The sequence below is a fragment of the Anthonomus grandis genome, chromosome 8, assembly GCF_022605725.1.
Source record: "Anthonomus grandis grandis chromosome 8, icAntGran1.3, whole genome shotgun sequence".
NCBI lineage: Eukaryota > Metazoa > Arthropoda > Insecta > Coleoptera > Curculionidae > Anthonomus > Anthonomus grandis.
This window is the reverse complement of record NC_065553.1, coordinates 29535902-29563485: the sequence shown is the minus strand read 5'-3', so window position 1 is coordinate 29563485 and position 27584 is coordinate 29535902. Positions and strand designations below refer to the sequence as shown.

General features: G+C 33.6%; 1 protein-coding gene and 1 long non-coding RNA gene across 4 annotated transcripts in view; both read right to left on the bottom strand.

Annotated features, from left to right (window-relative positions):
- LOC126739457 (uncharacterized) overlaps positions 1 to 27584 on the bottom strand; it is a 125679-nt gene that overhangs the window by 95709 nt on the left and 2386 nt on the right. The window lies entirely within an intron of this gene.
- On the bottom strand, positions 13696 to 16517 carry LOC126739466 (uncharacterized). The gene is made up of 3 exons (XR_007661637.1): positions 16164 to 16517; positions 15814 to 16102; positions 13696 to 14613 (listed from the first exon to the last, which is right to left on the bottom strand). It is a non-coding gene; the product is annotated as an uncharacterized LOC126739466 (long non-coding RNA).

Genomic DNA, 27584 nt, shown 5'->3' with positions numbered 1-27584 from the left:
TTAGTTTTAGCAAAACTGAGTGGCGCATATTTGGTTGTCTTTTAATTTTTTATTTACTACGAACGACCAGCCTTCAATAATCCTGGGCAACCTTCACCCCGGGAAGGGCCGGGGTAGAATAGCCCTCCGGTATGCTCTGCCTGTCGTAAAAGGCGACTAAAAGAGCAACTTCTTTGGTAGTAGATGTTGTCCACTTGCATCGCGCGGTTCAATACCACCACATAGGACTTAGGCGGCGTGAAGTGGTTCCATGGAACTCACGTTTCGCCGCGATGTCGATGTGACCGGTTTCCAAAGGGGAAATGGAGTAGAAAAATAAATGCATGATGGCGCCCTCACGACCAAAACTTTCCGGAGGTAAACTCGCCTCCCATTCGGATCTCCGGGCGGAGGCTGGTCGGGGGGGTCCATCAGGCGGACTTAAAAGCCTAAAAATCAATTTCTGCAACATCAGAGGCCTAAACACCAATATTAATGCAGTACACCAACACCTGCAATCAAATAAGCCTCACATTCTGGCATTGGCAGAAACAAAGGTGAAACCTTCAACAACAAATGTTCACCTCATTTATCCTGGATACGATCTACACACTCGATTTCGACTAAACTTTGGATTGGCAGTATTTGTCAAGAGCTATTTGAGTTGCCAGCGGGAGGAAACGCTTAAACCTGCAGACTTCGACGTCATGTGGTTCAAAATAATAGCCAGTGGAGCCACGAAATTTATCTGCTGTATCTACAGACCACCAAGCGACACCCAATATAGGCGGCTCTTTTTGAACCTGGTTAATTGCATTAACCAACTGCAAATTGACTACCCAAGCGCAGAAATCATCGTCATGGGTGATTCTAACGTTCACAATATCAACTGGCTGCGCTTCTGCAACAAGAACGACGATGAAGGACGAGAAGCCGAGCTATTTGCCACCATATGCGGGCTTACGCAGCTTGTGGAGGAACCTACCAGAATCCCCGATCGAGACGGCCAGTTCGCGAGTCTCCTAGATCTGGTCTGGGCTTCAGACCCTGACTCGTACACTGTATCAGTACAGGCCACCCTAGGAACATCGGACCACAAATTGATAACAGTCTCTGGCCAGTTGGATGTTAAAACGCAGGATCCTCCGATGCCGCGGAAGGTATGGCACTTTAAATCAGCAGAGTGGATCCATCTTCGGGAATTTTATCGCTCATTCCCTTTGAAAGAAGTCTGCTTTAGAACCAATAACATCTTAGAATGTGCAAACCAAATTACAAAGACGATCTTGGCAGGAATGGAAGCTTATATCCCTTTTTCTACTAAATGCGGATCAAACAACAAGCAATGGTTCAACGTGAATTGCAAAAAGGCAGTAAACACTAAAAACGCAGCATATCGCAAATGGCGTCAACATCCTTCCACCGAAAATTGGAGGAACTTTTTAACCTCCAGAAATAGCTGCAAGCGAATTATTGATGAATGCAAAGAGAGTCACAACAACAGGATCAAAAACAAATTGCTAAACTGCCCAAATGGAACAAGATCTTTCTGGTCGGTATCGAAAGCCGTTAGTCAAGGATTCGCTAAGTCGGCCTTGCCACCCCTAACAGCAGATGATGGTTCTATCGCGGTTACAGCAAGGGAAAAAGCCAACTTACTGGGTAAACTCTTCGCGTCCAATTCTACTCTGCACTCGCAAGGCAAAACACCGCCATATTTGCCAAGGGTGAATTCATCAATGGGAGAAATTTCGTTTCCCCAACGAATTATAAATAAAATTCTTAAAAGCGTAGACACCAACAAAGCTTCTGGACCCGATGGAATTCCAGCCCTTGTACTAAAACGTTGTGCAGACGAATTGACTCCTCCCTTATGTAGACTGTTCACGGCATCGTGTAAGCAGGGCTCATTTCCAACAAGCTGGAAAACTGCTCAAGTGCAAGCTGTACCCAAAAAGGGTAAGAAGACGATGCCCTCCAATTACCGCCCGATTGCACTAGTTCCAGTAATATCGAAGATTATGGAGAAAGGAGTCAACCAACAACTGTTAAGATATCTGGAATCATCTGGACTAATCAGCGATCATCAATACGGCTTCCGAAAGCTTAGATCCACCGGCGATCTTTTGGCTTACGTCACACACTTGTGGACGGAAGCCATGGAGAAGCACGGCGACTGCCGCTCAGTCGCCATTGACATTTCCAAGGCATTTGACAGAGTGTGGCATGAGGGACTACTAACCAAGCTCTCCTCAATCGGTATACAAAACTCATTATTGAATTGGATCAAAAGTTTTCTTGAACAATGAACAATCCAAGTAGCCGTCGATGGACACCTCTCCGACAAATTTAACATTAACGCTGGAGTCCCTCAAAGATGCATTCTATCCCCCACCCTTTTCTTGATATATATCAACGATTTGCTAGGAACCACTGTCAATCCAATCTACAGCTTTGCGGACGATAGCACACTTATTTCCACATTTAAGTCCGCCAAACCAATGACAGCCGCAACTTCTCAGAATCTTAGGCAGCAATAAGTAGCTTCAACCAACAACGATATTAGAGCAATTTTGGAGTGGGGCGGTAACAATCTGGTCAATTTTAATGCTAAAAAAACGCAGGCTGCAGTATTTACGATGAAGACTAACCTTGGTGCGTAGTTTAAAGCTGCTAGATTCTATACAGAAGAGAGCTATTCGTCTTATCGACAAACCAGAACTGACAAAGAGTCTGGATAGTCTGAAGCACAGGAGAAAGGTGGCTGATCTCTGTTTATTCTACCGTTATTATCACGGTAGGTGCTCCTCTGAGCTGGCAGGCCTGATTCCACCCAGGGCTGTTCCGGCAAGAAGGACGCGTCTAGCAGTTGCGGCTCATCAACATCGAGTCCCCCTGCCTACCCCAAGGACGTCGCTGTATCGGGACTTTTTTCATTCATCTTGAGAACATCTTTGTGAAACGGGCTTCCACCTCACATATTTCCCGACGCATACAACCTGCAGCGATTCAAGGTAAATGCCCACAAATATCTTCGCGCAAGCACCACTCCAAGAGTGACATAGGACTTTCCTCTTGTGCTTGTGTTTACCATAAAAAAAAACCCTCTGCAATTATTGAACACAATTTATAATTGTGCGCCACCATACTATCACTTCTCTGGTAAACGCAGTATGTTGTTCGGAAACTTCCAAAAAGCACTTTTTACCTTTTCGACGACTGATTGGTTTTATTCTATATAATTGTCCCTTATCTAAAAAAAAAAATTTTCCGGTAAATTATTTTTAGAATTTAGTACTAAATAACATTTAGACAGTAGTATTAAGTCTAAAATGGAGCAGCTTAGCAAATTATGGATATTGAAGAGGAAGATTGAAGACGTTATCTAACAAAGCTTATGTTTTACTACTTTTCAAATTCTCGTTACGTTAACAATAAAATAAGTCTTCTTTTATTATTCCAAACTATAAAATCACTACGATAATGTTAACCAGAATACAATATGTAAACTGTAAAAAATAATAAAACTGAATCATTATTTACATTGGCAATTGACGAGATCGTTTTGGTTTTATGGCCCCTTCAGTACGAGTCGAGAAGCCTTGTGTGTTGATTTTTAATAGATTTTTTATTAATGTGATAAAACTGACGTAATAGCCGCAAATAGCAATTAAAAAAAGTGTATAGAGCTGGGAGAAAATTAAATGCAAACAACCTGATTTTAAGAATAATATTGTATACCTATCTAACAAACGACATTCCTAAGTAAATCTAAATTAGCAGATTGTTTTAAAATTAGGCCACCTAAAATCCAACAGCGAAAGGTTTAAAAATACTTAATTGTAATCCGCTATACATCACATTGCCAGAAAGTAAATATTTTGGTTTTCTACGCGAGCAAAAAACCTGACAAAGTTTTATATCCCCTTATAACTACATGCGAGTACATTATAAATCCCAGATGCGTTATTTAATCATATTATTTTACTGCTTCTGTCAGCTTTAATAAAAGTATAGAGTTAACTAGTATTGAGAATAGCTCATTTGTCAGTTGTAATTACTGCCATACGAAATAAAAATGTTTTAAAAATAAGTTTGACGAACCGTTAAGAAAACTGTTATCGCGCTTCTTCGGTATTTTTTCTAGAAGCAATTTAAGATCGGTATAACAATGTTCTAAATACGTTCGCAGTTAATAATGATTGCGATGGCGGATCGTCATTGAAAGCGTTATAATAAACAGACATTTTTCAAAAGCGCGGCGAGTTAGTTAATCAATTAGTTATTTATGAGCTTCTGTGGTGTATTTCAGATTGAGCGGTAAACGCTATAGTCGTATGTAATACACTATTTCCAAAATGTCGGTGATTAGTGTAGTTTGCTAAAGCCGCCTATCCACTGGCATTAACATTTGTAGCAACATTTGTAAACGCTTGCGAATATTAATAAACGCTTGCAAAACGAAGTATCCACCGATCAGCACATGTTGTTTGAAATTGTTCACAAAGCAGTTTTGAGAGCGTTTGTCGCGTATCCAGGTCTTTTTTTTATTTTGAGAAAAACCGAGAATAGGAAAATTGTAAAAATGGCCCCGTTAAGTAGAAAGAAACCTGCCTCCTGTGCTGCATTAATATTTTGTGCACTAATAGAAAAAGAAAAGAAGAAAAAAAGAAGGAAACATAGATTATGGGTGTCCCGTGTTTTAAAAACTAGAGTTTCTAGGCAGCTGATTTCTGATATCAAAACTGAGAGGAGTAGCTTATTCAAAAATTTTCCTCGAGTTTCGCCAAGAGATTTTGATTTTCTGCTCTCAAGAATTTCTCCAGAAATATCTAAAATTGACACGAACTATCGAGAGTGCGTCTCTGCCGAAATTAGACTGGCCATCACACTTCGCTTTCTAGCGACAGGAGATTCCTATGCCAGTCTAATGTACCTCTTCAGAGTTTCGAAGCAGCTCATTTCTAGAATAATTCCTGAAGTATGTGCCGCCATCATGAAAGCATTAGCGAGCTATATAAGGGTAAGTAAATAACCATATAATTAATTTGACCTTTATTGAGAAAACTAGTTACTTAACAAAACATGAGTAGGTATGGTCTGTACGCTGAGTACAACCGCACTTGACGTATGTCAAAAATCAATGGCTGGGTTCAAAGGCTCTTTTTGGATAAAGTTCTGGTTCTGTTCCTCCACCAATTGGTTCACTGTTTTCATTAAACTTCATATGTTTTCTTATATTCTTCTTATTGTTAAATTCTTCTTATGCTTTCATTACTTCTTCGGCAACTACTTCATTATCAGCAATAACCTGAAAAAAAATGCAAAAATAAAAAATATTTAATAACAGAAATAATTAAAATATGCATATTCTAAATTAACGTTGAGGTGAAACACATATTTTAAATTGACGCAAACGAACGCATACAAATAAAAAACAATTCTTTCTCTGCAGATGCCAGAAACCGAATCGGAATGGTTGCAGACATGTGAAGAATTTCAAACGTTATGGAATTTTCCACAATAAATTGGCTCGATTGATGGGAAGCATGTAGTTTTACAGTGCCCTAAAAAAACCGGAAGTGACTTTTTTAATTATAAGTCGTTTTTCAGCATCGTTCTCTTTGCCCTAGTTGATGCTAATTATAATTTTCTATTTGTTGATGTTGGTGTTCAAGAAAAAATCTCAGACGGAGGAATTTTTAAAAACACAGAGTTGTATAAACGTCTTCAAAATAATGCTTTAAATTTGCCATTACCAAAATCATTGCCTGGTCGCGAGAAAGCTATTCCCTACGTAATTTTAGGAGACGAAGCGTTTGCCCTGGCTGATAATTTAATAAAACCTTATTTAGGAATTTATGAAAAAGGTTCAATACAAAGAATTTTCAATTACAGGTTGAGTCGAGCATGCCGAGTAGTGGAAAATGCTTTTGGTATCCTAGCATCTGTCTTTAGAGTTTTAAGAAAACCAATGCTTTTAGAGCCACATAAAGCAGAATTAGTTGTGATGACTTGTATATATTTGCACCACTTCTTACGCAAAAGTAACTCTTCAGCAAATATTTATTGTCCACAAGGCGCCCTGGATAGTGAAGTAGAAGGGAAAGTTAGTCCTGGTGCTTGGAGAGATGATACTGAAATGTCCCTGACTAATATTAAAAAAGTTCCTCGAAAGTCTGCAAAAATTCCTCAGGAAATTTTTGAAAAAGAATTTGCAGCATATTTTTCCAGCAATGGAGCTATTCCATGGCAAAATGAACATGCTTAGCTAAACGTACAGTGTTAGTATTCTTGTAAAGAATGAGTTTTCGCTTGTAAAATTAAATTAAAATAAAAAATATTCGTCACCTCTGAATCTTCTATTTGGGAATGAGTCATCTTTTTTGTACTGCTGACAGATTTCCTGCATTTATTCCTATCCATAAGAAATCCAAATGCCTCATAGGCAAACCAGTGGCTTGTGTGTACCTCCTCCCGCCCTGCAAATTTTCAGTTTTATTGTTGGCCATCCTTATTAATAGTAAGCCTGGATCCACACGGGTACGTGATCACGGATCCGTTGCGATCACGTGACTGATATCAACCAATAGCAATTAACCATAACAAACCCTTATTGGTCGAGAGCAGTCACGTGGTTGCAACGGATCCGTGATCACGTACCCATGTGGATCCAATCTAACGGATAAAAATACAAAAAACTGCACTCTAAAGCGATAATGCTGGAAGCTCCTCCAACTTTGATGTCAAAAAATATTAAACAAGAAAAATAGGTTCACTAAATATACAGACCTTTTCCTGTTCCCAAACTTTGAGTTTCTTTGTTTCTTTCTCTTCTAAATGAAGTTGTCAACGAGCCTATTTTAGCCTTTACAATATCGATGATTGCATTAATATTTTTGGCTATATCGGCCCAGGCGTCATGTTTCTTAATTTTATTATAATAAAAATCATGTCTGGCATTCCATAGTTCCGGTTTTTGTCTACATAAATTTATTAAGTAAATACACTGCTCGTGGTCCCATTCCGTAGTAATATTCATCGTAAATAAACAAATTAAATAATGATTATTGTTCGAGTTATTGATCAATCACTTTAACCACAACTTTTATTAACACTAAATACAAGTATACAAACACTAATCGGTTATATCTATTTATCTACAAACGGAGAATATCGCGTCTCCACTGAAATCAAACAGAAATCCACAAACAAGTCAAATCCTTTGAAGTTACCGACTTTTCGCGGAACTGTGACAAACGCCTGCAAACGTTTGCAAATGTGAGTGACCGACGTATCCACCGAATAAACATCTTGTTTGTAAACGATTGCAAATGTTTCTAAACGTTCCGTTTGTCAGGTGGATACGCGGCTTAACATAGCAAAGCAATTGTTATAATTATTGAATTTATATGTTTATGCCTAAGCAAAACACCCTTCACAAGTGGACCAACTAATTCTAAGAACCAATAAATAAGAGTATGTATGTTTGTAGATATCATATTACAGTGATATCCCGTTGAGCCTTTTGAATAGGCATGGTAGGTAGTTTTTTAGGCAGTTAAGAAAAGACCGTGAAAGTAACTTAAAGCTAAGATTCTGTTTTGTACCAATTTAAATAAATATAATTTTAATTAACCTACCGGGTGTTTTTCTTACAAAGCAGCGGTGGGATATTTAAAACCCTTGTGCGCCGGGCCATTTTGATAGTAAAATGGAGAAATCTAAGTCTAGTGAGTTAAGTGCGAAAGTTAGAAGCAAGAAAAGTAAAAAGAAAACCAATTACCCGGTTTCGCCGTGTCGTGCCCGAAAAGTGTCGAAACGAAAACGTAATGTTTCTTCGAGCAGTGATCGAGCAGTTCCTCCGATTCGAATCGATCGATCTTATCTAAGTCGAGAGACTCACGATATGTATCGAAACGAAAATTCGATGCAATTAAAGACGAACTGATTAATAAAGTGATAATATAATAATAAATAATCTGTGACAAGTACTTTGTCACTCTGTTCAATTCTATTTCAAATACTTTTTAGTAAGAAAAAAAATCAATAGTTGTAGTAACCATAATGAAATTATAGTAGGAAAGACAAGTAATATAAATCCATGATGCTTATCTCATATTTTAAAAGTGAGGAAATTTTTCTCACAAGTATTCTTTGTTATGTGACGTATGTTAATTTTGATGTTTACTTATCATTCATGTTAAGTATATTTGTATCAAAATAAATTATTACTATCACCGAGAATTAGTAAATATGATTTACGTTTTCGGTGAATGCCTTGGGAACTGATTTTTGGCTTCAAGAGTTTATGCGGAAAATTTTCCTAATAAGCGACATCCTGATGATAGAGTGTTGAAGAAATTAGAAGAATGATTCGATCATACTGGAAGCGTAGAATACAAGCAGCAAACTAGAACAAAAACAGTTTTAAATGAAGAAAACCAATTGGTAATCACTATGTCGCTTGTAGAAACATCGGAAATAATCGGAAATAAATAAGTAAGAACTTAGAAATACCGAATCATCCGTGGGAAAATGTCTGAAGAAAAAAAATATTATCCCTATCATGCTCAGATACATCAAGAACTTACCGAAAATGATTTTGAAAAAAGAATAACTTTTTGTCAATGGGCACAAAATCAAGTAGCAGAAGACGAGAATTTTTTTAAATTTGTGCTTCCTACTGATGGATGAATGTACGTTTTACAGAAACAGTTTTGTGAACCGACATAACTTTCACTTTTACGATAAAGAAAATCCGCATCGAGTTTTTGTCAATCATTTTCAACACCGATAAAGCATCAATGTTTGGGGTGGAATAGTATATGATTTTGTTATTGGTTCATACTTTTTTGAAAATCGTGTAACAGCAGAAGTTTTTCTTAATTTCTTAAGAGAGGATTTTCCACGCTTGACCCAAGATCTTCCCGACTTTGTAAAGCATCAGATGTGGCTACAGTTGGATGGTGCACCAGCTCACTTCAGTGCAAATGTCAGGAAACATATTACACACCAATTTGGTAATAGATGGATTGGAAGGCTAAGTTAGTTATTAAAATTAACTTTTGTATACATAGTTATTAAACTTTATACTTGAAAGGTCCCACTGGATGGCTTCCTAGGTCACCGAATTTAACGCCTCTGGATTTCTTTTTGTGGGGAAATGTTAAGTCCGAAGTTTATCGTATTGTACCCACAACTAGAATGGTGAAGATATGGTGGAGCACGTACAAGAGTCTTTTAGACGTATTACGCCTTCTACGCTTCGTGGAGTTGGAAGAACTTTCGCACGTAGGGTTGATTTGTGTTTGGAGCAAAACGGTAGACACTTTGAGCAATTTTTGTGATTTAACTCTTTTTATAATGTATTTAATTCATGTTGTTATTGTTTTTGGTGAATTCTTGATGTAACTGAACTTGATGGGAGTGATTTATTTTTCTTGTAGGATTTTCCTACGGACGATTTCTGGATTTGTAAGTCCTTACTTATTTCCCTTACTCTAATTTTCGGCAACCGACTTAGTGACTGTCAATTTAATTTCTTCATTTAAAACTGTTTTTGTTTTAGTTTGTTTTTTGTTCTTTACGGTTCCAGTATGCTCTAATCATTTCATCAATCACACGTTACCTAGATACAGGGTGTTCCGTTTAAAAAAATAGCGCAAAATTGAATTAAAAATATCATTATTTGAGTAACGATTTTGATCACCCCGTATAAAAAAAATAAATTTTGGAATTTCGAAAGATAAAATGAACTAAGCCAAGGACTCATACATAGATTTTTCAACAAGATAGAAAACGTCCTTGGTAAATATTAAGATGTAAATGATACATTGATTTTCGTGAAAATTTCCTTAAATTGTTAATAAACAGGCAACGTTAATAAATCGCTGCCCTAGTATTACAAGGGTGTATGTAACAAATTTGGAAATTTTTAGATTTTGGGATAACACAGTTCTATGTGTAATAAGGTATACATAGAATCTTTTAAAACTAAAATTAAGCAAACAGTCATCTCAGAATCATGAAAAAACCAAAGATGTATGTCCTAAAAATTTCAAAATTTAGTAACATAGTACTATGTTGAACATACACCTATGATATACTCATTTTTAAAATTTTTTTTTGGTGTTTGAGTATAACAAGGTACTATGTTGCAACATACACCCTTGTAAGTCTAAATTTTTGGTGTTATTCGTGTGATTTTGTATTTTTAAGGTTAGGTTTTTCAGTATTATTTATATTTTGCGGAGTAACGTCGTGTATGTTTTTATATTTTTTTAACATCAAAAATGAATAGCAGTAATGAGGGATGATATTTGTGATGATTATGATTCTGACAAAGATACAGAATATAAACCACCTCAAAAGAAGTCTAAAAAACACATAAGGTGTAAGACAAGTTTTTTATAGTTCCAAGAATACGTATTCGAATATTTTTAGCATTACAATACGGGGCAAGAAAATTGATATTCCTTGTCAACCGGAGACTTCGGACTCTGAGCCTGAGTTTAATGAGGATTTAAACAATAAAAGCATTGGCAAGAAAAAAAAAATATCCAGGTAACTTTTGCTCTTACTTATTATTTTTAAGGCCGTGGTATCATCATTATTAAGTTTGTAAATAACCTTACAGTGCAGTAGATCGGCAGTTATTCCCAACCCAACTAAACCCTGAGGCACATTTTACGGACTATTCCCAGGACCGCTCCCTAGAACATTCCATAGACCACCCTGACGAAGTTTCCATAGAACCTCCCATACAAAGTTCCTTAGAAACCCCGAGGGAGTATCTAGTGGATGATCCCCTACATCGGCCCAATAATCACGTAGTCGAAAGCCCTATACAACACCTTGTTGAAAATAAAGATATAGAGCCCGATATAGTGGTGCAAAAAGCTAAAAAAAAGCTCTCACATAAAAGAACTAGGAACTTGAAATCCTGGGCACAAAATATTCGAAAAGAAAAATATGATAGGGGACTGGAATACGTGTCATCAAGAAAAAAGCTTCGCCCTGCTAGAAAAATTGTAACAAAAAAAGATTGTTTGAATAAATGTTACTTTAAGTGTGCTACAAAAATAGGTGAAGACGATAGAAAAGAATTTTTTTCAAACTATTATAAGCTAGATGCCAACGAAAAGAGAATGTTTATATTAAATACGACGACCAAGTGTACAGTTGAAAGAAGAAGAAAGGGAAAAAATTCGGAAAATTCAATAAAAAATAATACTTATGGCTATTATTTTATTTTAAATAATAATAGAATATAGGTCTGCAAAGATTTTTACTGTGGAACACTAGGTATAAGCCGAAAACCCATATATACCGTCCATAATCATGAGTTCCCATGAGTTCCCACACACTCAATAAAAGTACACAGGGACAACATAAAAAGAAGTGTATTCCTGAAGAGTCGATAAATTTGGTAAAAAAACATATTAAAATGTTTCCAGTAATAGAGAGTCATTATTGCCGGGCAGAAACCAAAAGAAAATACTTAGAAGAAGTCCATTAAAAAAATGTATAACCTATACGAAGAATATGTAGCAGGAAAAGGTCTAATTCCCGTGAAATTTCACAAATATCGTGAAATTTTCTGTACCGAGTTTATGTGATCTTCATAGCTGATTTTCAGCTGTTTTCTTTATTCAAGCTAAAAACGCCCCCCACCACTTTATTTGACAACTGACAGAAATTTTTGTAGAAACTTTTTTGTGAGGAAATCTTCCTAGAATATTAATATAATATTTTGAGGTGTACGTTATTGGAGGTTTTTTGGCAAAAATGCAATTTTAAAATTTAAAGAAGCTGTGGCGCCCTCTAGCGATTGACCAATAAACTTCAAAATAATTTCCAGCATTTTTTTTTGGCCACTTTTATTACAAAATTTTTTTTTTCAAGGCGCTACGACTATTAGGGCCTGAGATATCGCCGACGTCCATTCTTAGTTGGCCACCCGGTATATAAAAAACCTATATTACTACTTTATACAGGGTGTCCCGTTTCATGTGGGAAATCTCTTGGATTCAGATAGAACATCGAAAAATAATACCGAACGTTCCTATAAAAAAAATTCCTGCAGGCCTTCTTTACGAAGATACAGCATCCTAAAGGACGCTGCTGGAAATTGGTTTTTCATAAATTACTTTTAAACTACGCGGTAGAATTTAATAAAAATTTTAGGTGATAAACACTATTAGGGACTTCTTAAAATGACATCCTTGAAATACATTTACCTTATTTACTTTACCAGGGGCGGACTAGGTTGTACACTTTAATGCGTATATTTTTAACACCCTGTTTGTTAAAGTCTAAAAAAAATAAATTTGGATACCTTGAAGCCTAGGCTAAAAAAAAGGTACTTTTGTTCATTATCGATAAAATGAACCGTTTTGGAGAAAAAAAAAATAAACGAGCCAATGTCTTTTTTTTATTTTTTTTTTTAATGAGATAAGTACGCTAGTTATTTAAAGAACAGAGAAATTTTGATGTAAGTGATTTAATTTAAAATAATACATGTTCCTAAAAATACAGTGGTGTCCTAAAAAATACTTTTACAAAATAATAAAAAAAAACCTATGATGAGTGTATGTTTTTAAATTAGAAAAAACAACTTACAAAAAAATACCAAAAACCAAATACATATGTAAACAAAAGTTAAATTCTTCAATACGAGCAATAAACAATTAATTATTAAAAACTTCATAAGTAGGTTCGACGTGGGCTCCGTGAACTCTTAACACATTCGCGGGCACGACGAATCGAGGACTGCTGCACTTGCCACAATAACCCAAGATTGTTTTTTATATTATCACAATGAAATGTAATTCTTTGGAGCAGTTCTTCCCGAGTATCGACTGGGGTGGAATACACCAAGGTTTTGAGGTAACCCCATAGATAAAAATCTAATGGCGTTAGATTTTTTGGGAGACCGAGGAGGCCAAGCAACAGGTCCTCCTCTACCTATCCAACGGTTTTCAAAAGTATTATTTAAGTGGTGTCTTACAGCAAGGCTAAAATGGGGTGGGTCTTCATCATGCATAAAATACATATCTCGGTGGGTTGCAAGGGGCAAATCTTCTAATAAATCTGGAAGATTGTTCTGGAGGAACTCCAAATAAAGTTTTCCGTTTAAACGTGGTGGCAGTTTAAATGGCCCAATCAAAAAATTGCCAATAATTCCTGCCCAGATATTTATTGATTGGAATTGATGTTGATGATGAGAAATAACAGTATCACGGGGATTTCCATCAGCCCATCCATGCGAGTTATGTAAGTTTTCAATTTCAGTTTTGGTAAACCCTGCTTCATCCGTAAAAAGAATCGTGCTGATAAAGTTAGGGTTATTTCGCTGCTGATCTAACAGCCAGTTTGCGAAGTGTATTCTAGGAGCAAAATCTCTGGGCAGTAGTTCATGCACTTTTTGTAAGTGATATGGGTACAACAGTTGTTCTTGAAGTACCATCCCAAGTAATAATTTAGGTTCTAAAAAGGTTATAAATAACTCCTAGAACCTGTTTAAGAAAAATTATTGATTATGCCATTAAGCACAAACAACGTTATTTATTAGCCCGCATAACCTCCTGTAGTAAAAAAAGGCCCAGCCCTAAAGAGGTTGTCGTTGCCAATAGGTCCTGGCCAATTTTAAACCAGATCGCATATCACAGAACCTATATAGCTAATAGAAATAACCTTTATCGAACCCGAAGATGCCTAAAAGTAATCTGTGTAGAACCTGAAAGCTTTTACGCCTACCTGTTTACAACCCTTTAGCAAAGTCCTTTTAGACTTTTAGGTGGTTATATAGTTTGACCTATTCGCCGGCTTTTGGCATTTCAGATACATATTGAAGTATTAACATTTTGCCATATAGTTTTAAATATGGTATTTCAGAGATACCAAAGTATAAAAATCTGACCTTTTAGTTTTAAATATGATACAGCCAGGGTAAACATAAGACAACGCCAAAATAAAAAGCAATGGCGACATTTTTAATAAGTATGACTTTATTTAAAAAAAAAAATTATACTGGAATAGATGACCGATTTTCATTGCGCACACCAGTTTCTTGAAAAAGTTGGGTGTAATTTAACTGTAAAACACGCGCGCCTTTGATATCTTACAAATTAAACATTATTCAGTGCCAATAAAAAAATAAAAAATTATTATATTTTTATTTCTGAGATGCTTTAGTGATAATATGTACTTTAATGCTCCAGTGTCTTTATATATTATCTAAATTGTTTACATATTACATTATTTTTGCCTGTATTTGAATAGCTTATAAAAATGGAAGAATTACATTTTTTCTTCAAAATGGACGCCTAGCAGGGTATGCTTTTAAGCTGCTATAATAACTTAAGTAAGTATCAAAAGCTATGTCGTAGGACAAAAAACTTTAAAAAATGCCAGTGGGTTTTAAAAAAAGCTAGAACAAGGCTAACTAGCATCTTCCAGGACTTATAGGCCACTGTTAATAACCAATTAGCTGGCAAAGTCTGAGCGAATTTCAATAAATGGCTTTTAGGCATTTAGTAGGATCTATTGGCATTATTCATTGCTACGCGGGATTTCTTGAGTCTTCTTTATTGCAATTCAGTTTGCGTTTGGTTTTGGTGGTTCCAGTTACTGTAAAAATAAAAGTGTGTTTTTTTATCGTTCAAATTGCATACAGGGCTGTATTTAGGTACATAAAAAGGTAAGTTCATTTTAGTTCATATAATAAAGATAGGCAAAGCAATTTTGATGAAGATAAATACAGATTGTTGCAAGTTTGGAGGTTATGAGTACCAAATAATTTTTCTCTTGACACACCCATGCAATATTTCAATTCAAAGTATTAAAATTATTATATTATTACCACAAAAAAATTAAAGAAATGTAATGATTGTAAGATTGTATGTATTTCCAATAAATTAATACGATGTGAATCCCCAAAAATCAGCACTGTCAGATATTATTTGCTGCCACCAATCGACGACAACCAACCTAATGCGAGGCGATCCGGTGTTGCCATGTCTTGTTGCTAAACCTCTGCATTTTTATTTCAAATTTTTAAAAGATCTTTAATGGCAACGTGTCTAATGTTATATTTCAGTGACCAATCTTTTAAATCTTGACTAAAATCAAATTTCTTAAAGTCATCAATTTCATCATCTTCATTCCAATCCATCGATGAACTTTTGTTCTGAAGCCAGTTTTTCTGTTAAGCCACTGGTACTAGCATCGTAAATATCTGATTCTAGAGGATCAGGTTCAATGCCAAGACCGCCATCAGTTAAATTACGAGAATTATCTTCTTCTGGTGTATCTGATGCAAACTAAATTTTTTTTACGTTATAATCTACCAAAATTGTCAATATTTTACTTGTCATATTTACCTGACCAGTTGTAATTCGTTGGAAATTTCGCTTCACTTTTCTTTTAAAATTACCACTTCTTACAATTTTGTGCCAAGACTATTCTAAGAATAAATGACGTAGGATTTAATAGTCGCGACCGTCCGCAAACTGTGTTTTATTATGACTAGTTGGTTAAACCTTATCCCATAAAGTTATCTTATTATCCATATGACTTTTAGCAAGTCCTTTAGGTGTTAAAAAATACTATATTTTCCGAAATAGTTAGACAATTGATTCAAGACCATATGGTTCTGAATAGGTAATTTTAATGCTAAAATCGTTCTATATTGGAATTTTGATTGCCAAATTAATGCTGAAATATAACCTCTCCAAAACCTAATTATCTCAAAACCATCAAGCCCTCGTTTATGGCCATAACAACGTTATTGTTGACACTTGACTAGAAATAATTAGATTTTTAATTTACCTAAGACTCCTAGTTCCTATTAGCACAAAATTTAACCTAAATAGTTCCATCAAGCAAGCCAATGACTATTCAGAACCTTGGTGTGGCTAAAAGGCAACTTTAAAAACCAACTGCTTGAGAAAATGTTACTTGGGATATGTACAATTATTTTGGACGAATGAAGCTGAGCGGCTAATTTTCAAGTACTCGTTGTAGGAGTGTCAGCTACAGCGCCTAATATATTTTCTTCCAATTGCACTGTACGTGCTGTTCTCCTCCGACCACCATTATTCTTTTTTTTCAAAACAACCTAAAATTGCATTAAGGAAATTTAATAGTATTACCTCATTAAGTGGAAAACAGAAACCTACTAGTTTCCCTTAGACGTTGATCAACACGTTGAAATGTTTTCTGATCCGGAATAATGCGATTGGGAAATCTTTCTTCCTACAATCTTTTTGCTTCCAATGCCTTGCAAGACGCTAGACCATTCATAAGATGCATATCTGCTTACTCAATAAAAGTAAACTCCATATTTTGACGTAATTTAAATTAAAAGTTACCAAAAAATACAAAAATTAAAAAGTTATTATCAAATAAAGGATGAATAATATGAATATGTTGACAAAGATTAGGTTTAAATGATAGGTATTTGGTAAATTTGGAGTATAGCAACGTTTGTAACAATAATGCGTTCAAAAATGCAAAAATTCCGATAAATAAGTTAGGTATAATACAATTGGTTTACATTATTTTTTTAGTTTTTTTTTATGTTTAGTTTTTATCTTAAGAATAACAAAAAAGAAATAAACGTATAATAAATAAGAAATATTTTGTAAAAGTATTTTTTAGGACACCACTGTATTTTTAGGAACATGTATTTTTTTTAAATTAAGTGACTTACATCGAAATTTTCTGGTCTTTGAATAACTGGCGTACTTATCTCATTTAAACAAAATAAAAATAAAAAAAAAACATTGGCTCGCTTATTATTTTTTTTCTCCAAAGCGGTTCATTTTATCGATAATAAACAGGAGTACCTTTTTTTTAGCCTAGGGTTTAAGGTATCCAAATTTATTTTTTTTAGACTTTAACATATAGGGTGTTAAAAATATACGCCTTACAGTGTACAACCTAGTCCGCCCTGGTAAAGTAAACAAGGTAAATGTATTTTAAGGATGTAATTTTAAGAGGTCCCTAATAGTGTTCATCACCTAAAATTTTTATTAAATTCTACCAGGTAGTTTAAAAGTAATTTATAAAAAACCAATTTCCAGCAGCGTCCTTTAGGAAGCTGTATCTTCGTAAAGAAGGCCTGTAGGAATTTTTTTTATAGGAACGTTCGGTATTATTTTTCAATGTTCTACCTGGATCCGAGAGATTTCCCACATGAACCGGGACACCCTGTATAAGTAATGTATACTGCCAGCCTTTTGACAGAATACAATAATAATATCGGCATTCCTCATTATGCTGTATGACTGCATGCTGCACTGTTAAATTTTACCCTCTCGCACTCCTTTTGAAAAAGGTCAAATTATTATTATTATTTTATGGAGGCAATTTGGAAGTACAATGTAGGGATTTCGTGCGAAAAAAAATATTTTAAATGTGCTTTTAAATTTCAAGACATCCTTTTGTTTTCAAGATCGTCATAAATACCACACTAAAGTGCAAAAACCTTTTATCGAAAGCTTGAGATCATAAATCTGTTACCAGTATTTGCAAAAACATCGGTACAAATGTTCCAAATATTCCAAAACTCAGGAGATATTTCCCAAATACCTTGGGCAAATAATGGAATATTATGAAAATATGATGTAAAAAGCAAATAAAAATACATTTTTACAAAATATTCTATTTTAATACAAAACTTTTTTTCAGTTTCAGAATTCTTTTATTGTACGATATTGGTCTCAAAAATTGAATATTTGGGCTGGTATTTTAGGCGACCATAATATAGGGCCATTTTTTATTGATGGATCTTTAAACGGCCAAAAATAAGACGGCTGGTCATAATGCGGTTATGTTAAAAGAATTTTTAATACTTTTCCTAACCGTCTTATTAGAGGCACTGGCGATATTAATTGATCATCTAGATCTCCAGATTTATGCACAAATGACTTTTGTTTTTGGGGCTATCTTAAGGGACCATTTACAAGGACGAATTTAGTAGGTCAAAAAATTTAGAGCGAGCGAAAATCGTTAAATGTGCCAAGAAATTTCACCATAAACTCTTTTGGAAGTAAGAAATGGCTTTTATGACAGGTTAACTTATTGCTTACCCAAAGAATGTCTGCTTGAGCCTTTTGTTTAAATAATTAATTTTTGTGAAGGTTATTCTTAAGAGTTTTAATTTTAATTTTGTATAGTATTTATATTTTTCTCCTTTTATCAGAGTTCATATTTTACATTTTGCAATTTTTTTTTTTTTTAATCATGCAATACATACCATAATATATATTTTGAAATTAGGATTCTATGTGGATTGTACACTGATATATGTAAAGCCTAATTCAGAAAAAAATTTAGAAATGCCTGAAGTTTCTCGTAATATTTTGCGAAATTTTATTGCAAGTAATACAGTTGCTCCCATCAAAGTCAGGCGCTTATCAACGTTGTACTGAGCGCAATGACGTAACATGCGATCATTACAAAGTTTATTTAAAAAAAAATAAATTAATAATTATTCATATGTAATGAAATAAACAGGTAACACTGAAGAAACAATATTGTGGCTTGTTAGCATTATGAAAGTCCATTTGGGTTGAAAGTCTCTATTTGGCGTTTCTTAAGTCACTCTTTGTTTCTTTAATTTTTATATCAGTGTAATACATAATATATATTATTATAATCAATGTCACGAAGCAAACCAGAATTTCTGTAGAACAATGAGATACTCTGTAGACTCTGTAAACTCCGAGTCCACTTATACATATGTATTATGCAAATTTAAATGCTAAAATTGCTCGTTATTTTCATCCCATGCGTAAAATTATGTATTCTCTTGCATGCACTTGATTTAATAGACCCTTGCAGACAATTTAGAACGTAGTGGTGTACGAATTCTTCTAGGTTATATAAATTTCGATTATTACTAAGATGATTTAGTGTAAGTGTCGAGTGTATTGATTTTTGCAATATTTATTATAGTGTTCGTTTTACGTCAAGAGCAGTTAGACTAGATACGTAGACCATTACGTGCACATAAGCTGTGATCCGTCTCTCAGCATCTGTCAGCATCTGCCACGCTCATAAGGTAAATAATAAAAGTTTGGGCTGGCTTTGTTTTGTTTTGGATTAAAAAAAGTATTAGCTGTCAAATCTTAATTGTCTAAACTTGTACCGAGGTTGCCAGAGCAATGGCAATAAAATCATCTACCGATTAAGGCTCCGCTACCTATCTTCCAGCCACACAGCTGAGGGGCAGCGGTGAGAGACGCGGTAATAATAAATGTCTATTTTAGAACGGTTGATAAAATTTCAGTCATCCTCTTACGCCGGGATCCGATGTAATTTCAGGGTTGGCCTACATAAATTTGGTGCAGGTTATGCAAGTATAATTATTATATACCTGCATTACTACCTAATATTGCTATTATATATGCATTTTGGGTTTTTTTTTGTTTAGTGCGTGATAGTTTCGGGATGTAGCCGTGTGGTTTCGTTGCGATCATTTTTTGCATTTTATTTTGGTGGTTACATCCTGAAAAACTGAAAAGTGTTCCTGTGTTTTCACTAGTATTTTTTTTTAAAATACTTGTAAAATATGGATGCTAAAAGAAAAGGATTTAAAGGCCGACTTAGGTTAAATTCAGTTAGAAAACGTCCAGGTCTGAAAAAAGGACAGATTGTAAGTATATATGTAATTACAATGTTTTTTGTTTGTATAATTATAATTTTTAATGTCCGTTTAAATTACCATTGCTCTTTGGTAAGAAATAAAAAAAAGTACGATCCGCACCAAAGCACTATGTTGGCAGAATTATGACGTGCGCATTGCTCATTTAGAGAAGAACCAATAAAAAAAGCAGGAAATATATTTCCGGAATTTTATTTAATTAAAATAGAGCGTGTGTTGTGTAATAGAGCTCTGGTTTCTTTTTAGACGATTATGAGGGACAAGCTACCTAGATATTTTCAAATGATAGTTGGGTTGGGCCCTGGTTGGGTTTATCTGGTACTAATAAATAAAAAAAACAAATTTATTTGATCAAATATTGTTTTGTTTATTTAGATCAACTCAACTAGAGAAAAATGTTTATACAGCTGTATTCCAAGCCAAAGAGAAGTCTGGACTTGATAGCAGTTACGGTGATCAATGTCAAAAGAAGATTTTCTAGCTAGTTTTAAAAAAATGCAGAAGAAATCAAATTTATTGAAAAGCTCACAAAGGAACAGAGCCAATCTGATTTGTGGCACTTAGAGCGAAGAAAGCGTCTTACGGCATCAAATTACTATGCGATTTGCTCTAAATTTAGTGCCAGAAGCAACGGCGATACAAAAAAGCTCGTGGAACAACTTCTGTACCCAAAAACAATTCATTCTGCTAGCATTGAGTGGGGCAAACAAAATGAAAAACGGGCAATCAATGTTTTAGAAACATTAATTGATGTGAAGATATGTGGCTTATTTGTAAGCGAAAATATTTCATTCTTGGCAGCGACTCCCGATGGCCTTATTGGGAAGAAGGGGATTGTTGAAATCAAATGCCCCTTTAGTGCTAAAAATCTCATTAAAAATATCATTTTGAAAGAAAAACGGAGAAATTAATAAAAACCACAAATGGTTTTACCAAATACAAGGCCAATTGTTGGTAACTGGGAGATCCTACTGCTGCTTTGCAGTTTGGACACCTTTGGGCATTAAGAAGGAAATTATTTTAAAAAACGATGTATTCTGCGAAAATGTGAAAAAGAAATTAACTATGTGAAAAAGAAATTAACTATTCTATTCGATATGTTATTTACCTGAGCTTGTAGATCCTCGCAAAAATAGAAATATGCATGTTAGCAATATTTCCCTAAAAGAATATACGATTGTATAAGTTTTTTTTTATATGTAGCCAACTTTGTATATTTTGTAATAAATGTCTTCTTTTGTTTGATTTATGTGTTATTGGTCTTTATTTTCATTATCATCACATTTTACAATTATACCAAATCGAAAAAATTTACCATAAAAACTCTTATTCAAAGTATCTATTTGAATTGGATATTAAAATAAGAAGAAGGTATAGCAATGGAGTCAAGCAAGTAGGTAGGTAGGTATGAAAAAAAAATTGTGAACAGTCAAAGAGAACATTGTATGCCAACTTATAGTTTTTATTTTTTTACCTAGATTAAAAGTCAAATATTTAAAAGAAGCATGATGTGGGTATTAATTTTGTAAGAATATAGATATCAAAAACACGCAAGAATGTTGTTCTTCAAATGTTATTTTCTACCAAAATAAACAGAAAAGTATTGTTAGTGGTATCATTTAAAGCAATTTTCGAACCATTGTCACAAAAAAAGAAACAAAAAAATAAACAAGGGCGAACCACCTAATTGCGATACACAGTAGATCCACACAAACTATTAAATAGTGATTTTAACTAAAAAGCAAGTTCCCTTTCTCAATAAAATATAATAAATTATCACATATTCAGGGTGACAATTTAAAAACTTAAAATGGCCATATATTAGGAACGAAAAAATAAATAAAACCATATATTAGGAACGAAAAACTGGAATAAAAAAACGCCCAAATGAGTTTCTATAAAACGAAAGAGGAACAAAACAAGCATATTATCCCACCCTTATCTGCAACCCCTTGGACAGGGTGACATACACCCCTAAAATCTAAAATAGAAAGGGGAGTCGAGTGACATCAATTTCCTGAAATATGGCTTTCTATGGTATCATTGAAAAGCATTTTTCAAAAGCTTCAAGATGATCTATTATTCGACCCCCCTTTCTATTTAAGATTTTAGGGGTGTATCTCACCCTGTCCGAGGGGTGCAGATAAGGGTGGGATAATATGCTTCTTTTTGTTCCCCCTTCGTATTATAGAAACCGTTTTGAGCGTTTTTTTATTCCAGTTTTTCGTTCCCAATATAAATGGTCATTTCAAGTTTTTAAATTGTCACCCCGTATATTATTCCATTCCTAAATATTCCTAATCACTACAATAAGTTCCTTTTTTTCAAATCACTTCCTTTTTAAGAATGGCCAAATAGAGAAAAAAACCCTTAAATTCGTATAATTTTTACCATCCAAGAAATTTGGAATTTAAGAGAGATTGATAGAAAACTGGAATAATAATAATCCTGTATTTTTTAGGCTATTTTAATAATAGTGTTGATTTAATTTAATAGGCTTTAGTAACCTGAATTTTTATTCTTACCGTAATTAATTAATTTAATACATTTATTAAATTAATTTACTGCCATTTTCATAAAGTCATAATGATTAATCAAAACACGAGCACAACTTTTTCCTTAAAAAATAGTGGGTACCTAGTTGATTCAAATATACCTTTACTAACATATAGATCTGATTCCAATATGACTCTTATATTTAAATTTAAATAAAATATTTAGAATACGAACCTGAAAACCACCCATCTTATCAAGTATCAAGTACTCATACAGTGCTTTTCTTTGAAGTCCCCCCCCCCATTTATTTTTTGAACGGGTCAAAAAAATTTTTTGAAACTTGGCATAAGTAAATTGGTCTATAGATACTATTTTTCACTGTAAACTAGGTAGTTGTAAATTCCAAGATGGCTGCTGGGCGACATCTTGAGAAAAAATTTTAAATAGAAGTAAGTCTTTAGAAACCAAAAAGTTAATCTTTAAATCCAAAATTCAAAAATTATAAATTATTTGTATATTATTATTAAAAACGTTAATAAAATCGCAATAGTGTATTTTTTTGGCTGTTACTTTTAGACAGGTCAAAACGGAGTCCACCGAGTCCATGTAATAAATATTAAAAGTACTCAATAAAACCTTTTAAATGAGGTAACACAAGATTTCTATTTAATGCATTTATTCAAGATGGCGCTTATGTGTTATTTTGACATTTAGAACTGTCGTTTTTATGTCAAAATAAAATAGTGACGCATTTATTTTCGTACACTGATTTTTACCTATTCAAAAATCATAAAAATGTAAAACGTTAAAATAAAAAAAAATACTTTTTTATTAGGCCGCCATTTTGAAACGAGTTAAGATATGGGTCTAATATTTCAGGGTTATAAAGTACTCATTGAGATTTTTAAAATGAGGTACCACACGACCCCCCTTTCTATTTAAAATTTTTTCTCAAGATGTCGCCCAGCCGCCATCTTGGAATTTACAACTACCTAGTTTACAGTGAAAAATAGTATCTATAGACCAATTTACTTATGCCAAGTTTCAAAAATTTTTTTTGACCCGTTCAAAAAATAAATGGGGGGGGGGACTTCAAAGAAAAGCACTGTATAATCAGCAGAGGCCGCCACGTCGCTGCTAGTAAAAAGTACTAGAAAGGCTCTCGAAATCCGCGAATATTTCAGCAGTGGTTTAACTTTTTTTTTTAAATTTGACTAGCCTTTAGACAAAGGTTTGGTCGATGTCTATAATTATGTTTAAACTTAATTTAAAATTTATAATTACTCTTAAATGGCGTTTGAATATCAACAATATTTGATTAACAAATTTATATATTTCTAGGCATATCCTCAGACTTTCATATAATTACAGACATGTGTTGATCCTTTATCCATAAAATAAAAAAAAAATTGAGTCAAAAAGTCTAACGGTTTTCAAATTATACCCGGATTTCTAAACCCTTAAAATGATATTTTCGCATGGCCGTGATGCGGAGCCTCAATAATCTTATTTCAATTGGCATTAATAGTCTCTATAGATTAATCATTGATCAATCTCATAGACTAATTGATTAATCCTTTCACTTGGAAGTTATTGATGGGCAATGTGGTCGAAGAGGAAAAGAAAGTTCTATTATTTTTAATATTAAGAGGAAGTGACATATAACGTAATAAAAAGGTTAGTAGCTCCCAATTTTCCTATCATTAGAACATTAATTACACCAACCGTGTGAGTCACTATAAAAGAGCAGATTTAACATTAATTTCTCACTTTTATCGTTTATATTTGCACGTTCCATTTTCACTAAAAAAGTTTATTGCAATACCTACTAAGGCAATTACCATGTCGTCAATGTCTATATGCGATTCAAAGTTTTTACAATTTTTTACTCAGTTCTTATGCAATATTTACAATATAGTTTAATGCTTTTTTTGAACATTGAACTACTGAACTAAATTTTGTGCAAAATATTTTAGAGAACAAAACAATTTTATTAAGATGATGTGTTCGCAAAATTTGATCAATGAAAGTTCAAAATGAATGATCAATGAAAGTTCAGAATGAAAGTGAAAAAATCAAATCGTGTGATTGGCCTATTTAAACGGTATTTTCGATTGAGGAAGTTTATGTTTCAGTAATTGTTAACAAAGTTTTTTTTCGGTGTTGATCTAAAATAAATATAGAATTAATAGATTTATTTTTACCATAAAAAAATCATTTAAGTCTTCGAAAATAATACCTTCTTAACAGAATAAGAACTTACTGTTAGACTTACATACCGGGTCGTCCAGGACAATAAAAACACTTAATAACTTCGTTATTTTTCAAGCAAAATAAATCAAGTTAGGTATAAAGATATGTTACGTAAAAGTAATTTTTTTGACGTATTTACTTTTTTTCACTTTCGGTTTAACGGAAAATTACCTTAATTTTTTTATTTTAAATGGAGTACCCGGCATATTTTCACTAATTTCAAGAAAAAAAAATCTATAATCAACGATACTCTAGTTGCTATTTTTAGGCACATATCCTCGAAAGGATAATTATGTTCAAAAAAAATGTTAAATTTACTTATAAACTTATAGTTTACACCTATTTGTAAAACAATGTCCAATAACTTTTAAAGAGGTGTTTCATTATCTTTATGTATTATTGTACAATGTATTGTATTATTGTAAAAATTCTGTATTATTTTACAAGATCCTATTTTTTTTAGGAAAGATATTTCTTTTTGTTCAAAATTGCCTTTATAGGTTCTTCGGGTTGGGTCCTATAAAAATATTGGCATTATTCTTATCCCACAATTGGGGCGAAAGTAATACCATAAAAAGGGAACGTGCTGGACCAATAACTATATAATAATAATAATAATAATAATAATAAATCATTTTATTGTTCCATAACATTTACATAGTTTATAATATTTACATACATATAATACTGGAACAAAAGGCTTTTTATTCAGCATCCCTCCCAAGGAAGGGGCTGTTAAAGCCCATGCATTGCTATACACTTTTCATTATAGCACTCAAATAACCTTCACAATAATTCCTCAATTCTTGCCAGTAACCCAATTATATATAAAGTAGGAAAAAAGACTTACATTAAACCAAACTAACAATGTGGACGAATAATAATATTATTATCTACATCTACCCTAGATCTGCTAAACTCAATGATAAAAATCTAAATTTGCTAAAGGAGTTGCTGCCTGATTTTATTTTTTAAATACACAACAGAAAAATTAAATGTATTAATTTTGAATTTATTAAGGGTGGAGGCTATGTTATATGAAAATCCCTTTTTGAAAGACTCTTCATTGTGTCTTGGGATTGTAAAAATATGTTTTCTTCGTATATTAAGATTATGGATATCCGTACGGTATACTACTTTCTTATTAAGATAAATAGGACATTTATATTTAACAATGTTATAAAAAAAGCAAGCCGAGTGCAATATTCTTCTATTGTACATAGAAAGCCAATTAAGTTCCCTGAGCTTATGTGATACACGCTGCCTTCGTTTAATGCCGCATATAAATCGTATACAAGAGTTTTGTACTTTCTGCACTCTTTCAGCCTGAGTTGTGTCCAAATAGGGCCCATAAACGCTATCAGCAAAATTAAAATGTGACAACACAAGTGCTTCACACAATTCTATTTTTGTTTTCCTTTCTAAAGAATGTCGGTGGGGAACAAGGGATTTCAGGGCTGAGTAAGATTTTTTAATACATGAAGTTATATGTTCATCAAATTTAAGTTTATTATCAATTATCAAACCTAGGTTCTTTGAAGAGTTTCTAAAAGAGATATTACACTGCCCAATAGTGAGTCTTAATTTATTATAAATTATTTCTCGAAGTCTTTCACTGCAGAAAAGTAAAGCCACTGACTTGTGTGGATTTAATTTTAATAAATGATCTTCCGATAGTACATTAAGAGTTTTAAGATCTATGTTTAGTCTAAAATTTGCCTCTACAGCATCCTCCGGCTTAAACGAGTATAGTAATTGTGTGTCATCGGCGTAAAAATGATATTTAGAAAACTTTAAGGATGCTATAAAATTAGACGTATAAATGGTGAAAAGAAGAGGGCCCAAGACACTTCCCTGAGGAACACCAGCAAAAATAGACATAAGTTTGGAAAATGTACTATCAAGCGTTACTCTTTGCGTCCTTTTACTTAAAAACGACTTAACCAAAGCTTGGGCATTAACACCAAAACCACAATAAGATAATATGGCTAGTAAAATATCATAATTTAGCATATCAAAAGCACGAGAATAATCCAGGAGCACCAATACGCTTGCCTTACTCTCGTCTTGTGCACCAGTGAGTTGATCCGTAACATCCGCAAGTGCTGTCGTACAGCTGTGACCACGGCGAAATCCTGATTGTTTTTCTGGCAAAAGGTTGTTGGACCACACGAAGCCTGAAATTTGGGACGCCATAACCTTTTCCAGAATTTTAGACATAGATGGTAAAATAGAAATGGATCTAAGTTGACTATAGGTCTCAGGATTACTCACTTTAGGAAGCGGAACCACTATAGCAAATTTCCAATCACTTGGAAAAACTGAATCTCGTAAACAACAATTTATTAAGTGGGTCAGGTAAGGTATAACAAAGGGGCAGCATAATATTAAAAAAGTGCTATTAATATTGTCACTTCCAGATGCAGTTGACTTCATGTTAAGTATAATATTAGAAATAGTTTCCTCAGTAACCTGAGTAAAATTAAATTCCTTATTTGTTTTTTTGTTTTTTTTATAAAAATCCAAGAGTTCAGGTTTTGGAGAAATAGTAGAGTTAGCTGCATTGACAAATTGCGTGTTGATTTCATTAAGATTTCTTAGCTGATCTGGTATTGTATTTATTTTTTTATTTATGATGCTAACTTTTTTTAATTCCGCCCATTTTTCTTTTGCATTACAGTTTGAAATTTTATTTAGATTTTAATATTTAGATATTTAAATATGTTTTTTTTTCAGCTCGAAATGCTGATGTAAATGTATTCCGAAGCTGTTTATGGTATTCCCAATGTTCTGGCAAACGTGAATGACGAAAGCGATTAAGTGCATCAGTCCTTAACTTTTTTAATAATTTCAAATTATCCGTGAACCACGGGCAGTATGGTTTTTTATTGTTTGTTTTTCTAGTTTTAAGAGGAGCATGTGCATTAAGTAGGGTTGTTAATTTTGACGTAATAAAATTAACTTTTTTATCAACTGTATCTAAGTTATAAATATCATTCCAAGCGATCATTTCTAAATCCATTTGAAATTCAGCCAAATTAATTTTTTTTAAATTTCTATAAACCACTGTCGAGCTCGGTGGAGCCTCATTTTGAAAAGGAATGTTACATCTTGTGAGAAGATGATCCGAAATAATAAGATCTTCTACCTCAGTATTAATTTTAAAATCACTATCAAAACA